Source organism: Eschrichtius robustus, chromosome 16 (genome assembly GCF_028021215.1).
Source record: "Eschrichtius robustus isolate mEscRob2 chromosome 16, mEscRob2.pri, whole genome shotgun sequence".
Classification (NCBI taxonomy): domain Eukaryota; kingdom Metazoa; phylum Chordata; class Mammalia; order Artiodactyla; family Eschrichtiidae; genus Eschrichtius; species Eschrichtius robustus.
The window spans coordinates 80,647,184-80,663,571 of NC_090839.1; the positions used below are offsets into that span (position 1 = coordinate 80,647,184).

Here is a 16,388-nt window from a genome sequence, read left to right on the forward strand (position 1 = left end):
GCATGAAGGCCTGAAACTCGCTCAAAGACAGTAAGTTGGGATAATCATAGGAATCACTACATTCATTTCCTGTCTCTCAGGCACTACTGTACTTCACTGCCTTATGTCCAGTGTCTTGCAAACTTCTGTTTAATGTATTTTGTCATTTTTTTTTTCTGATGGGATACTAAATTTAGTCCCTGTTACTCTATAGTGACTAAAAGCCCAAATCTCTTTATAAGTATTTTTCTTTAGCTATCTTACCATCAGTTGGCATATTATGAGTTAACTTGATTGACTACAAGTGTCATGAGGATAGAGACTTTGTTTTACTTATGGCTACTATATCCACAGAAAGTAAAACAGAGGCAGGCCCATCTGTGAAATATACAGTGCTAACTACAAATGTACACTGTACCACAGAAAAGATTCTGTAGAAATGTACCAAACATCACATGTAGATGTCTATCATTGAAAACACTTGAGAAGCAACAGAAATCCTGGTATGTTAGTCTTTCTTGTCTATTTATCTGTTTTGAGCTCAAATAACTAAGAATTTTGTGTCCACAAGGAAGGAGAACAGCTCTTTGCATCTTCCATCAGTGAGGTTTTTGTGTGTTTCTGCATTTACTCTTTACATATGCCTAAAATTTTAGAATTGGAATAGTAAGCTCTTTATCTGTAGACCTAAGTATCTGTAATTCAGAATGGCCTCTACCTTAAAATGTGTGTGCAATGTTTTCCTTCCACCAGATAGTATTAATAATAAGATTATAAAGTCTCTAAAATTAAAAGAGTTCTAGTAGGCTACTGAGTATAAATAAGGGCTTACATAAACTAAACATTCCTAAAATTACCAGAAAGCAAGAAATTAAATTTCTAATACTTTAAACGTCATAGATTAAAAAATAATTCTTACATAAACCAACTCAAAAACATTTTACGAATCTAAGTTCACATAATTTAGGTGAAAACCTGCCAAATAAGATTAGTTTAATAAAATTTGGTTTAGTAAGAACAGCTATGTATTCTCTGATTTATCAGTGTTAAGTGTAATACAATTGTATATTTTATTTCTAGTTGAAATGTCCTTTTTAAATGTACACAGGTTTACTGCTCAAATAAGCTACCATTATTTCTCCTTTATGTTCAAGATTACAAAAAAATTAATTTGACTATATTGAATAATTATTCTAAAGAACTTCATTCAACAGTAATTATGTTGCAGTATGTCGGCTTGAACATAATTTCCAAGATTTTTAAGTATCTTAAAACCTGAAACTAATACTAAATTGAGTTATTTAATGGATATTCATTAGTTACCTAGGCCATATCTAAGAATGAATACTGAAATATTGATTACTAATCCTATTTTTAAACGTATATGGTTTTGGTTTTTATTTTTATAAGCTACAGAGAGGCTGTATATTTCAGCCAAGTTAATGAATATGTTCATTTCCGATACTTTACGAGATTGTATAAGAGATGTGTATGGCTGTAGAAAATTAGTTATGCTTATTCATGATCTTTGCTAAAATGCTGATATGTGACAGGCAGTTCACAATTATCCACCCCTTCAGTTTTTTTTTTCCTGTGAAATAGAAGTTAGTTACTTTAGCTAAAAGTTATAATATAAAAAGTTGACATTATATTTAAGAACAAGAGTTTGTAAGAAATATAACTCTGTATGTTAAAACTCTATGTGCTTCTGTTTTTCAAGCAAAAGAACACCTTTGCCCTAAAGTAGTGGTTCTGAAGATTTTTGGTTTTCAGACACCTTTTCAACACTCTTAAAACTTATTGAGGACCTCAATAAGTTGAGCTGAGAAAGTTGAGAAGCAGACAAATTCATGAGATTAATAACCCAAGATCCAGTGGAGCAAGAATGAATTATACAGGACTGAATGAAGTGATGAGGGTTCATCAGTGGGATTTTTGTTTGTTTGAAATAACACTGATACTGTTTTAATGTCCTATTTTCTGTTTACATAAGGAACCGCTTTCTCTTTTGTCTTAATTTACTTACAATCCATAACAATTTAGTAGATTCTGCTTTAGAAACTAAAATATTTTTAAATGGTATCTTATTCTCATTCACCTCCCAGAATTCAGAAACTCTATGTCTTCTTACTTTTCATGGAAAGAGTTATTTGCAACGGTTCAATAAGAATTGGTCTTCCTGTTTACCAGGCTATACCTGGAAAAATTCCAAGGTCTTGTCTGGAATGCCATATTTGAGGGTAATGCTTATTTAATCAGATATAGTTGGACACTTTTAAAGAATCAAGGTTGACCTTACAGAGCCATTACTTAAAAGACCCTCCTAGAAAAACTAGCCTGGTACCTGGCTTATAGGGTCCAGTCTTAAAACTAGGAAAGGTGACTTCCTGGCAGGCCACTTTGGGATATTTAGGGAACTTTGAGAAGAAAGAAATTCACCCAAATATACAGGTACTGCAGGTAGTGGAGTTTCCTGGGTTTGAGTTCCCAGCCTAAAGACAGCAAATACTAGAGACTTGTGCAGTAGGAGAGTCATATAAAACCTTCCAACAAAAGCAAACTTTAAGATGTTTATTTATATAGGTACTCTTGCTGCACCTATGTAAATAATCACACCAAATCTAATGAAACCAACCTTCCTTTGAGACTATTTTTTATCAAATAGGGGAAGATCTATGCTTCAAAGGAACACTATGCATTGCTTATGGTGAACTCTTCAGCATTATGTTTTTCTCATTTCATGAGAGCTAACTTCCAACTCTACAAATTCTAGATATGTAACAGCAATGTAAAATAATGATTATCTATAATCAAGCAAATTCTGTCTTGTCATGTTGAGGCACAACTGACTTCCCTCAAAGCCATGTCTGCTTCCATTTTCATATTCATTCAATATTCCTCATCTATAATTGTGTCTGTTCTTTGGATTCTCCTTTGAATTGGGAGAGTTATAATGTCTGCCTAATTTCATCATTATTAATTAAATAAAATCTTTGAAACATGTACATTTTATAATATATGAGTCATGACTTTACCTTTGCTTTGAAAACCACCTTTCAACAAACGAATCAACTGTACAAAACTTTATTATCTTCGGATTTTATTTTCTATCTACAAACACTCTTCAACTACTTCCTTGTGTTGAGGGTGCTACATTAGAACCTTTTGTTTAATTCTCTGAAATTCTTCCACTCTCTCAGACAAAATACCAGTCACCCAATGATGTTTAGGTTCCAAAGTTCTAATGATTTGCAAATGTGGACTATATACAAAAATGAAAACAAAGAGGTGGCTTTGATAGTCACCTACTTACACATATGTTCAAATGCACACTCTTAAATTTTTTAATAAAATTGAATCACTGGTCCAAAACTGCATATCAGATTATTCCAGGCTCTGAAACTGTGAATGATCTTTCTAAAAGGCATAGGTTTCTTCCAAAATATTAAAAGTGATCTCTGTCCAGAGAGAAGTACAGAGTACTCATTTTTCATGATTTGAAACTGAAACCCTAAGAAACAGAAGGCTTTATATGTGACAGCTTAAATGCTTGTAATCAAACTAATTGACAGCACAATGACCTGGAATGAGTTTAAAAGCACTATATTAAATGTTTAGCAATCAGTGAAGCAATCCTTTATTATTCAGGCTCACATTTTGCAATTTTATCATGTTATAGAATGAAATGTGCCTGGGGGTTGGAGAGCAGAAAATAGGAGAAAAGGAAAAATACATAAATAATTCCATTCCTTCAGAAGAGTAAATGAACCAAGAACGAGACTATTGCTGAATGATGGAAAGAGGAGTTAAAATGTAATAAAATTAGCCTGATGACTGGAATCAGGACTAAAAACATTAAACAAGCTATCTGTTGCCTAAAGAAATCTTATGTATGTAGAAATTGATAGAGTTCGAAATACAGATTCTGTTCACAAAAATGTAATGTATTATAAATAAAACTCACTGGGTAATTTTCTCAAATAGAGGAGTACCTGGACCCATAAAAGTAATTCTACCAAGAACCAATGCAGTCTTCTTCCTGCTTTCCCCAAATATAAACACATCCTACACAAAACTCAATGAAGATCTTCACAAAAGTATGACAAAGTAACTATGTGGCAGAAAAATGATCAAGTAAAATTAAATGTAAGATTTAGATAAATATCTAAATGAGTCTTGGACAAGTGATATTATAGCAAGAAAAGATAAGATACAGATAAAAATTTCCTAAAACAAATGTGCTTATAATTAAATCAGTTGGTAATTACAACTGCTGAGGTCTCTCAAATTACATTATGCATATGTACAACTAAAGTCTATGAACATGTGTTGGGATGACTCCTCCAAAATCTCTTGAGAAGCTTGTTACAAATCAAATGCTTCTAGGTTGGTCAGGGGTGAGGGTGTTCAAAGTGATACTTTTGAAAAGTAAAAATCTTCCCAGGAAATACTATACTTATAAATAACATATAGGTCAAAGAAGAAATCTGAAGAGAAATAAAATATATTTTTATTTTCACTTAGTTAAAAATAACATCCAAATTTGTGAAATACAGTGAAAGCAGTCCTTAAAGAAAATTTATACTACTGAATGCATATATTAGAAAAGATCATTCTAAAATCAGTAATCAATGCTTCCACATAAGAAAACTAGATAAATTAGAGCAAATTAAATCCCAAGTAAGCAGAAGAAAAAAAATTATAAAAATTAGAGTAGAAATCAATGAAATTAAAAACAGAAACTCAATACAGAAGATCAATAAAACCAAAAGCTTGTTCTCTGAAAAGGTCAATAATATCAACAAGCCTCTACCCAGGCTAACTAAGGGAAAAAAAAGAGAAGACACAATATATTAATATCAGAATGAAAGTGGGGACATCACTACAGATCCCATGGACATTAAGAAAATAATAAATGAATACAATGAAGAATTCCATGACACAAATGATAACCTAGATGAAGTGGACCAATTCTTTGAAAGACACTTCTGTCAAAATCCAAGAAGAAATAAATAATCTGAATAGGCCTGATTAAAGATATTGAATTAAGGGCTTCCCTGGTGGCATAGCCCATTCATGATAAAAAGCTCTCAGCATACTGGGAGAATAAAAGGGAACTTCCTCACCTTGATAAAGAATATCTATAAAAAACCTACAGCTAACATCATACATACTGGTAAGAAATGCAGTTTTGCTATAAGATCAGGAACAAGGCAAAGATGTTCCCTCTCACCACTCCTTTTCATCATCATATTAGAAGTCCTAGCTAATACAATAAGACAACAAAAGGAAATAAAAGGTAAACAGACTGGGAAGGAAGAAATACAACTGTCTTTGTTCACAAATGAAATAATCATCTATGTAGAAAATCTAAAAGAAATATTAAAAAATCCTCCTAGAAGTAATAAGTGAAAAGAATAAGGTTGCAGGATACAAGATTAATATTACAAAATTCAATTACATTCCTATATACCAGTAATGAACAAGTGGAATTTGAAATTGAAAACACATTATCATTTATATAAGCACCCCCAAAGTGAAATATTTAATTATGAATCTAACAAAATATGCTCAAGATTTATATCATGAAAACTATAAAACTCTGATGAAAGATATCAAAGAAGTACTAAATAAATGCAGAGATATCTCATGTTCATGAATAGGAAAACTCAGTATTCTCAAGATGTCATTTCTTCCCAACCTGATCTATAAGATTCAACACAATTCCAATCAAAATCCCAGCAGGACATTTTCTGGATATCAACAAACTGATTCTAAAGTTTATATGGGGCTTCCCTGGTGGCGCAGGGGTTAAGAATCCACCTGCCAATGCAGGGGACACGGGTTCGAGCCCTGGTCCGGGAAGATCCCACATGCCGCGGAGCAACTAAGCCCGTGCACCACAACTACTGAACCTGCGCTCTAGAGCCGCTGTGCCACAACTACTGAGCCCGCGTGCCACAACTACTGAAGCCCGCATTCCTTGAGCCCGTGCTCCGCAACAAGAGAAGCTGCCACAATGAGAAGCCTGCACACCTCAATGAAGAGTAGTCGCTGCTCAACGCAACTAAAGAAAGACCGCGTGCAGCAACAAAGACCCAATGCAGCCAAAAATAAATAAATAAATAAATAAATAAATAAATAAATTGATAAATTGATAAAATAAAAAAAAATAAAGTTTATATGAAGAGGCAGAAGACCCAGAATAGCCAATTCAATGTTGAAGGAGTGACAAAACACAACTTCAAGAGTTATTATAAATAAGTATCTACTTATTTATAATAATCAAGACTCCGTGATATTGGGGAAAAAAAAAAAAGACAAATAGATTAATGCAATAGAATTGAGAGATCAAAAATAGACACACATAAATATAGTCAACTGATCTTTGACAAAGAAGCAGAGGATAGAACTCATTTATCTACTAGTCGCAAGTATTTACCCTTAACATCTTCCCAATTCCCCCGCCCACAGCCCCTGGTAACCACCATTCTACTCTCAGTTTTTACAGTTTCAGTTTTTTAAGATTCAACATGTAAGTGATACCTAAGCTAATTAAAAATGGGCAAAGGACCTGAATAGAGATTTTTCCAAAGAAAAATGAATATGAAAAGATGCCCAACATTACAAATCATCAGGGAAATGCAGATCAAAACGAGATATCACTTCACATCTGTTCAGATGGCTTTTATCAAAAAGACAAGAGATAAATACTGACAAGGACATGGAGAAAAGGGAACCCTTATACACTGTTAGTAGAAATGTAACCTGGTATGGCGACTATGAAAAACAGTATGGGAGTTCCTCAAAACATTAAAAATTGAACTACCATATGATCTAGCAAAGCTACTCCTGGGTATATATCCAAAGGAATTGAAATCAATGTCTCAAAAGGGTAACGGCACACCCACGCTCACTGCAGCATTATTCACAACAGCCAAGATACGGAAACAACCCGAGTATCTCTCAATGGATAAATGGATAAAGAAGATGTGAGATAGATATATATATATATAGGAGTATTATTCAGACATGAGAAAGAAGGAATTTCTGCCATTCACGACAACATGGATATACCTTGAAGGCATTATGCTAAGTGAGGTTAAGTCAAAGAAAGACAAATACTGTGATACCACAAGGTGATTTTTGAAGTCCCTTCTTACCCAGAGGTTCTGTAACCCTAAGCCTACATAAAGTCAAAATCATAGGTCTATTTTTTTTTTAAATTTTTATTTATTTATATTTATTTTTGGCTGTGTTGGGTCTTCGTTTCTGTGCAAGGGCTTTCTCTAGTTGCGGCAAGCGGGGGCCACTCTTCATCGCGGTGCGCGGGCCTTTCGCTGTCGCGGCCTCTCTTGCTGCGGAGCACAAGCTCCAGACGCACAGGCTCAGCAGTTGTGGCTCATGGGCCTAGTTGCTCCGCGGCATGTGGGATCTTCCCAGACCAGGGCTCGAACCCGTGTCCCCTGCATTGGCAAGCAGATTCTCAACCGCTGCGCCACCAGGGAAGCCCCATAGGTCTATTTTAATTAACAAATTGAAAGCTGGCAATTTAGCAACAGATGAAAATAACTTGAAAATATTATGCCTCTGTACAAATGCAGCTTAAAGCTTCCATTCAGTCATGCATGATGCTTAACTATTTAATATTTGATTAAAAGAACACATTGAATTTTCTAGTTTCCTTTGCGTCTCAGAATGTTCTAGTATTAATGCTCCTTTTGTTCAGAGAAGTCAGGTTTTCATAGCACAGAGTTAGTTCTGTTACAAAGTTATTTTTTAAATGTGTCTTAAATAAATTCTAAGGGAACCAAATTTCTTGCCTCCTTTGTGTTTAGGACTGAGATGCTAACTTACCATGATTCTTTCTGCACAGGATATAGCCCTAATTTACCTTGGCAGAGTCAGGCCTGTTTCCCACAAAGGTAAGTTACTGACAGGATCCTCTTGCAAAAGGGAAAATGTGAATGTTTTCTTTAGAAACTAAAATGCAAATGGAGAACTTTTGGGAGTTATTCGAGAAATGTGGCACACGGTGGGCTTGAGTGAGTTCTTATTGGTCTCTGTAATGTTACCTACATCATTCAGATTCTCCCCAATTTCCTTCTGGAGCACTCCAGCTGTACATATAGTCATTTGTTGGTCTCGGCAAGATTTTATGAGATGTGATGAATATATGAAATATTTGGAGTACACTAGGAACCACAGCTGTTATGCCTTGCTGCATTTTTAATGGCTCCTTAAAATCAGAGGCCACTACACACAGCAGCACATTTAGACAAGAAACACTGCAATTATCTGGCTTCACCACTCCATTGCAAATCTGTGAGTACATTACAGTTTACAAGCCCTAATAGACAGTCATCACCTTTGGCAATGCTTCCACTCCAGAATAGCTACAATATGGATTAATTACCAGGCAGTGATCAATAGAGACTGATAGTCTTGTTTGTTTTGTTTTGTTTGTACCCTGCAAACCAGATACCAAAAATTTCAGAAAGAAATTAAGTGTAGTATAAGGTGGGCCCCTTTAACATGACTGTTAGTGAAGCTAATTACTATAAGAAAACTAGAGATCATTCATTAGCCTGCTAAGCAAATTAGGTTTGTTAATAGTGATTTATTTATTTATTTATCTTTGGCTGCGTTGGGTCTTCGTTGCTGCACACGGGCTTTCTCTAGTTGCGGCGAGTGGGGGCTACTCTTCATTGCGGTGCGCGGGCTTCTCATTGCGGTGGCTTCTCTTGTTGTGGAGCATGGGCTCTAGGCACACAGGCTTCAGTAGTTGTGGCGCATGGGCTCAGTAGCTGTGGCTTGAGGGCTCTAGAGCGCAGGCTCAGTAGTTGTGGCACACGGGCTTAGTTGCTCCACGGCATGTGGGATCTTCCCGGACCAGGGCTTGAACCCGTGTCCCCTGCATTGGCAGGTGGATTCTTAATCACTGCGCCACCAGGGAAGTCCCAACAGTGATTTATAATGCCAATCCTTGGGTAACTGTGTTGGTCCTTTCAAGTATATGCGTACAGGACCTGACAGTTTATTAACTGCGCTATATCTAAACCACTTGTCACCGGGGTGCTTTGGTTAAAACGACATTGTGTTTTAAATGGATAAACATTTTTACACAAGCAAAATGCGTCTTAAATGTTTGGCTTCTGAAGTACTGGGAGAAAAGTAAAGTGTCTCAAACTATCTAAGCCTCCAATAACTCTTGTTTACTGCTAGAGCTAACTATAGGAAAATGTGACACTTGGAGTTAAAGTAGCACTTTTCCTTTTTAACAAGCCCCAGTTGTGTTTTTTAACCTCTTTTCAAATGATACTCTTGGTATTTCACCAAGCTCTAAGTTTCTTATGCAATGGACTGGGAGGCATTTAATTTACAATTTCAGGAAAAATATTTTTTAAAGCAGTTAAGCAAAGGAATGAGTCCTTTGATCTGAAATATTCTGATTGATAGTCCAAAAAACTCCAGACCAGCTAAATCTATCAAAATAAAGGTTGGGTGGGTAGTCAGAGAAAACCTTGGGGTTTGACATGGCCCATGGCTCAGTTTATACAGCTCATACCAACTAATTCAACATTTCTGTAATTTGGAAATCTCCAACAAGGATAAAACAACTGCCCTTAAAGCCAGTGTAGGGGAATAAATAAAGTTACTTTCTGAATTCCATGACAGTGACCTGTACGTTCCCTCTGGGTCTGTCAATGCACTTTGCTTAAGCCTTTACTGCATCATCTCTACGACAGTAAGGATATACTAGCTATGGGACAGAATAAGTTTATAGCCTATTTCTATGTGCTAACATAACTGAATAATGCAAATATAAAACATTGTTCATTACTGTTAATTTCAAAGAAAGGCAGACTTGGTCACGCAATCAAAATCTGGAAACTTTTCAATGTTGACACTGAAGAGCAGTGTTCATTAAGCAGTAAGGGGACTATGGCCTTGCACTCCTGTGGCTCAAAGGACAGTGGAGAAAGGTAGCAAAGCCTATCAAAAGGGCTGGTCCCATGTGGCCGACATTTAGGTGTGAGGCAGATAGAATCACGGATCTTGGACTATTAGAACCAAAGGCCCTTTAGCAAATATCTAGTTCAGTGGCTGGTGAAACCTTTTTTTTTTTTTTCCCTCAAATCATTTTTTTCTTAAATCATGTTTTGTTTTGGAAAATGATCTACTTTCTCCAAATCTGAGGGGCCAAAGAGGAGGGGGGAGAAGACAGGGAGACCAGGCAGAGGGCTAGATCCCACATCCATGAGGAGCCCCTGGGTTTTCATCTTACCTCCCTAATTAGAGTTTGCAACAGCCAACAACAAAGATTCCTATAGATAGAAAATGTTTAAAAATACTTAGCCTATCCCCTCACAGAAATGTTGAGAAAATGAGAGTGTTGGGGGATTGGTGGCAGCTGGAGACACCAATTGATTCTTTCACATCTGTTTATTTTATTCACCAAATTTCTCAATCCCCTTGTACTTCATGAGGAAGCTAACAATGGTGTGGAGACAGAAGACAATTTCCACAGGGTGAGCTAGAAGAGTCATCCCACTGTACAGATTCTACAAGTGAGTAAACGCCTGCTCACCCAAATTTAACTTGTTGTGTTCACTTAATCAGGGTATGTTGCTCATGGCTCACAGATCCTATGCCCAAAATCAAAGTGTTAACAACCAATCAAAAACACTTTAAAAAGGTAAGAGCTGGAAATGGAAAATAAAATAATATTTTTAGTCTAAGTTCCTTGAAATTAGAGTTTATTGGTGCCTTACACGGAAGAATCTGTCGGAATGCAGATGTTTAGTCCAGATATAAATCAACCCTCCAGTGTAAATAAGATTAATTCTGTGGTTCCTAATCTTAACGAAACACCTACTTAAGTGTAGAGTCTAGTTTTGTTACTTTCTAGGAGGCAAATATAGTTCAGGGAAGTATTTTAAATGTTACAGTTCAAAACTGTGGCAACTACCATTAGAAAGAACAACTGATTTCATTTGCCCAAATGCTTCTGCATAGTACACAGACAGCTTCAAATCATTAGCAATGTCCTAGATTTTAAGGTGACAGATAGGTTACAAGGTTTTTGTTCTATTATTATAATCAAAATAATATTCAGTAAAATTCTTATATTAAATATTACATAATTAACCGTTTTAGTGACGTTGTGCTCACTTTGGATACAGGGACCTCTGAGGCTGTTTCAAACATACTTAGGTGATTCACTGGGTAACTGTTGGGGGTCACTTAGGTAAATTACATCAACAAGCACATCTCAAAGACATTTTGTGACAGGCATACAGCTGAATTTTCAGGACATACTGAAGTTCTTACAGGATATTATTGTTTTAATATAAATTTAAATTTGGGTGGCAATGTTTTGTTCTCCTGTTATTTTGGCCACGTCTTTAAACTATCATTGAAGATAATTAAATTTCTAACTACGTACGCTAACTTCCAAACTCATTATGTTTCTAAAATAGAATCTCTTCTTTCCTGGGATTCCTATTCCAAGTAAAAGAAGCATCACAATCATCAATCCTTGGTTTGATGACTCATTTTTAACAGTTCACTAAGCTAAGTTCAGGTCTCCCTATAAACCATCTCCTTCCTACTCACCCAACTCCTTTCCCTGTGCTTTTCTCCCTATTGCTCCCTCTGCCTCAAACTTTGTTCCACCTTTTCTTTATCTGTTGAAGATGTAAGTATCCATCAAGTTCTGCACAATTTATGCCTCCTACAATTAACTCACCCTAATATATACCCCCAAGTGTTCTACTTACATTTCTCATAGGACTGATCAATTTGCTTTGTATCAAATTCAACTACATAACCTAGACTTGAGGGCCAAGCTTACATCTTATTTATCCTGAGAGCTAAGAATAGATATTTAACACATACTTGACAATTAAAATCAATTGAATTCTCCATCTGTGAGCTGTTTTCCAACTGAGTTTTTACCAATGGGTCTAAAAGTCCCCTATAATAACTGGAGATGCCTGATGAAATTCAGATTTTAAAAATTTCCATTCAAATGGAAACTTGTCAGTAAATAAGTAATGGCCAATAATTCATTTACTCAGAGTTAATTACTAATAAATATAAATGCTGGAGTCTTATTTGAGTGACATCTTTAAAATATTCAGTGTTATTTACCTTAAATATAAGCACTCAAAGGTTAGGAATAAATACTTGAGTTACAAAATCCTCTCACAGCATCACTAGCAAGTACTGGCAGGTGGGAAATAGGATGACTTCGGGTGGGGTCGCAGTCAAGGCCAGGTTGATATATTTGCACTTTTAAGTTAAAACCCATGGAAACATTATAAAGTCTGAGAATGTTAGGGCTCTGTACAGCCCCAAACCTCTCATTTAAGTACAATGTGTCAAAATGTTTAAAAGCATCAAAAAGGAAAGGATCTGGGTTTAGGGAAGACTAAATTCCCTGAAAAGGGGGCCATAGTTTTTTACTTCTATAACCCATCACCTAGAACAGTGCCTGCCAGAGAAGGTGCTTAATACCTACTGAAAGACAAAATGTCAAAAGTGTCTGCTTAAAGAAAAGCTCAGTCTATTAGATAAACAATTACATTTTTTTGAAAGTTTGATCTTTTTAAAGAAACTCATTTGACTCTTACCTAACAATAAAGTCCACTCTGAGATTTTAAAAAGAAGCAACTATGGTTATACAAAATACCACCAATCAGTTTTGAGAGTTATAAACTTATAGAAAAAAAATATTTTAAGGGTTTATATAGTGAAAAGCTTAGGACAAAGAATTTAATCCCTTTATGATCTTATAACTTTGAATGGAAAGTCACAGGTCAATATTTTGCACCTACTACCTGTTACCAGCACTATCAACATTGTTTCTTAAGTAATTCTACAGCACAGGAAAACAGTAATAACACAAATCCCATTTTAAGATGTGTACCACTACACAATTCCCCTTTATTATATAATGTGGTAGTTTTTTTAACTCACCAGGTAGAAGTGGGTTGGTTTCCTTGATAAAGAGTGTATATTACTAGATGTGAGTCAAATGAGGAGGATGAAAAATATTAGTTGAGAACCATTAAGAAAAAGCTCTGTATCACTGGAGTGTACAAAAGCAGGATCCAAGCTCTTTGAGACTATGGGCCTAAGACACTTAAATTCAAACCTGGAAGAAGGCTGAAAATTATCCAGAGAAGCAGGCAGGACCTGTCACCTACATAAAACAACACCAGGGATCAAGTTCAGCCTGACAAGTAACTTACCGCTACACCAATGGTAGCTCCCAACTACCAGCTTATAGAGTCAAGTGCTTGTAAAGAGTGAGTCCGGATCTTTCCTGTGATGACACACCAGACCTCTGGCAACTATGAGATGTTTTTACTGGTCTTCTCACTCTACTGCCTTCAGTTACTTCATTCAGGTAGGCTAGGGCATCCACTTTTTAGTGACAGACAGCAGCAAGCATGTGACACAACCTCATAAACTTGAATATGTTGAACAGGTCTTTCTTAACCTCCCAGCCCAACCCCAAGAGCTATCAGCAGTCTTTAAATGCCTCAAGTCTAAGGGAGAAAATCAACAAATAACTTTAATAGACAAATTAAACAACCATAATATGTGGACAGCCTATAGAATATTTCATTCCAACCTCATCATGATCATAGAGGATCACAGAGAAGGAATTCCATATTTGTTTTATGTTTCTATATGGAGTAAACTGATATACAGCTGACCAAACACAAAATCCTAGACTCCTGAGAAAGCTACGAGAAGAATGTAATGAGAATAAAATATTCCTATCCTACAGTTATAAATTACAACATTTACTTTTTATCATGAATTTCTAGTGGTAATCCTCTACCACCACAACATTGCACAACCACTTAATGAGGCCAAGTTTATTCCATCACACACTACAGTGGGAATAACAGAAGAGAATACATATTATTTCCTATTAATGAGAGCTGTTTTGCGTGCATTAAATATCTTATTTAATAATCACAACTCTCTTAGGTAGATAAAGATGAGGAAACAGACTCAGAGACATCAAATAATTCACCCAAGGGCACACAGTAGTTTTCATATCATTCTGTCTCTAAATTCTTAATTGTACACTATGTATAATAAAACTTCAAATACATGTAAAAGAAGAAAGTAAAGAAAATGTGTTCACTGCATCAATGTTTAAAAAAAAAAAAAAAAGAAAATCCTACACATTCCAGCAAGTTTTCGTACTCTCGCCAAAAAAATAAAAAAGCAAATAGATTCCAACTAGTCTATACTTCCATTTATATTTAGAATATGAGCTGGGCATGAGTATGTAATGAATATATATGTGTGTCTCTCTGTGTATATAACACCCACATTATTCAAAGCTCCCAAAAATGTGAAAAGTTTGTTCCAATCCTTCTCTATTTTGTCTACTTTAAGAATTCTTTGCAATATGCTTATGTAAATACTGATTTTAGCTGCTGTTCTCATTTCTCAAATCTTCAGCTTATAAATGGATTGGAAAAGTGACAGACCTAAGCAGACATCTTTGGAACACAAAACCAAGGAGATATAAACAAATACAACTAAATCAAAAACAAAGGTTTCTTCTTAAAACCCTTTAACTTATCACAACTGATAAATGAAAAGAACGGAAAGAAAGTAAAATATACTGGCTATGGATAAGGTACACACACGTGTGTGTGTGTGTACACATACACATGCACGTGCATATAGGTAGGTGGGCATCTATTTTATTAGCACACACAATGATCAGCATTTTACCTTAGTTCACTAAAAGCTCTACAGGAGCGTACAGTCTAAATGAAAGAAGATTCTGAAGTTAGAGTAACGTTGGGGCAAGGGAGAGTATTTAAGAAAACAGTTCCAGGTTGTTAAACTCAAGAGGTGAGTGCCTTCAGTTTTCTTATACCAGAATTCACATTATGGTTCAATTGCATTAATAGCTCTTTGACTCTGCAGGTGATTTGCCTCCGTCCCCACTTCAAAGAGATGCTGAAGAGGATTAAAGTCGAAGTATCACCATTCCACTTACCTGATGCTGAACCTTCATTACAGACTTAAGTAAAGGTTATTATGACATCATACATCATAAAACACAGTGCAAAGAATATGTTGGCCTGAAACTACTAAAAGTTGTGAATATACTATTTTCCACTTAGAAGTGTGAAACTCACCAATGCTGAAGTTAGTACCTGAAATTAAGTATTACATGTGACATTGTTGATATGAAAATTGAAACAGAAGACACTTTTTGATGAGGACTTGGCAATAATATCAGTGGATTTTGCACTTTGATATAATCTCATTATTGGAAACACATTCTAAGTAAAGCATTTTTGTCATAGTTGAGAGCTGAACATACATCTGTTCTGTATCTTCTTCATGTAAGCTAATAATACTACAGATTTTTTATATATAAGCAAAGTAATATTAAGAATAATTTTTCCAAAATAAGAAAAAAGGTTTTATACTCATCAAAAATTGTGTAAGTGTAAAATTTATTTGAGATTCATAATTGCAAAGACTCTTTTTTCACAGGAACCTATCATTAGAGAATTAAAATAAACATTCCTGGAATTAGAAAAATAAGTGACCAAAAGCATAGTAAAATTCTCAGTGCTTCTAGAGGTGACTTTCTTCTTTCAGAGTGCTCATACTGACAGTTAAATATATATATATTAGAATGTTCAGTCTAGAAGTGATCAAAGGCTGAGTCAGTGGCATTGGCCTTCTTCTGCTGAAGAAAGCAAAGAGGGGGAATTTAGCTTTTGGATAGAGAATAAACATTGGCAGTCTCCAGATTTTACTTCCAACATCTCAACCCACATCCAGCCTGGTGTGAAGAGATGGCAGATGGGAATACTTCTGTTATTTCAACTGCTGAAGCAGGATCCTGTTTCAGCATCCTGCTTGTTTCTGTAAGCATGAATATTCAACCATAATAAGGAGCAATGATGTGTGCTGACTGTATTAAGCAGGTACCAAAAAAAACTTTACCCTTTTTCTCCTCGTATCATAGATTAAGACCAAAAAAAAAAAAAAAAAATCAACATTTAGAAAATGCCACTTCTTCCAAGCTTGGAAAAGACTTATTATTCAATGAAATGATGCTTGTTTTCATGAATTTAACATAAATGTATGGAGAGAAATGTGTGGGCAGAAGAAAACCAGAGTAATTAGCATTTTAGAGGGAAGAAATTTAAAGGCAACGAAACTGAATCAGTAATTATTTTCCACTTTATTTTCATGATTTCATTATTTTCTCAGAAAATGCTGAGCAGATATTAGAGTATCAGTGTTTGTCATTTGGAACGTAAATCATATTCCTTTAAATTCCTTAAATTCCTCTAAATACTACAACAAATGTCTACACTGGCATGTTATCCTGTTGTGTAAAT

The 16,388-nt window shown here is 35.3% G+C and overlaps 1 protein-coding gene across 2 annotated transcripts in view; it reads right to left on the reverse strand.

Annotated features, from left to right (window-relative positions):
- The window catches only part of AUTS2 (activator of transcription and developmental regulator AUTS2), a 1,118,812-nt gene that overhangs the window by 594,401 nt on the left and 508,023 nt on the right, over positions 1-16,388 (reverse strand). The window lies entirely within an intron of this gene.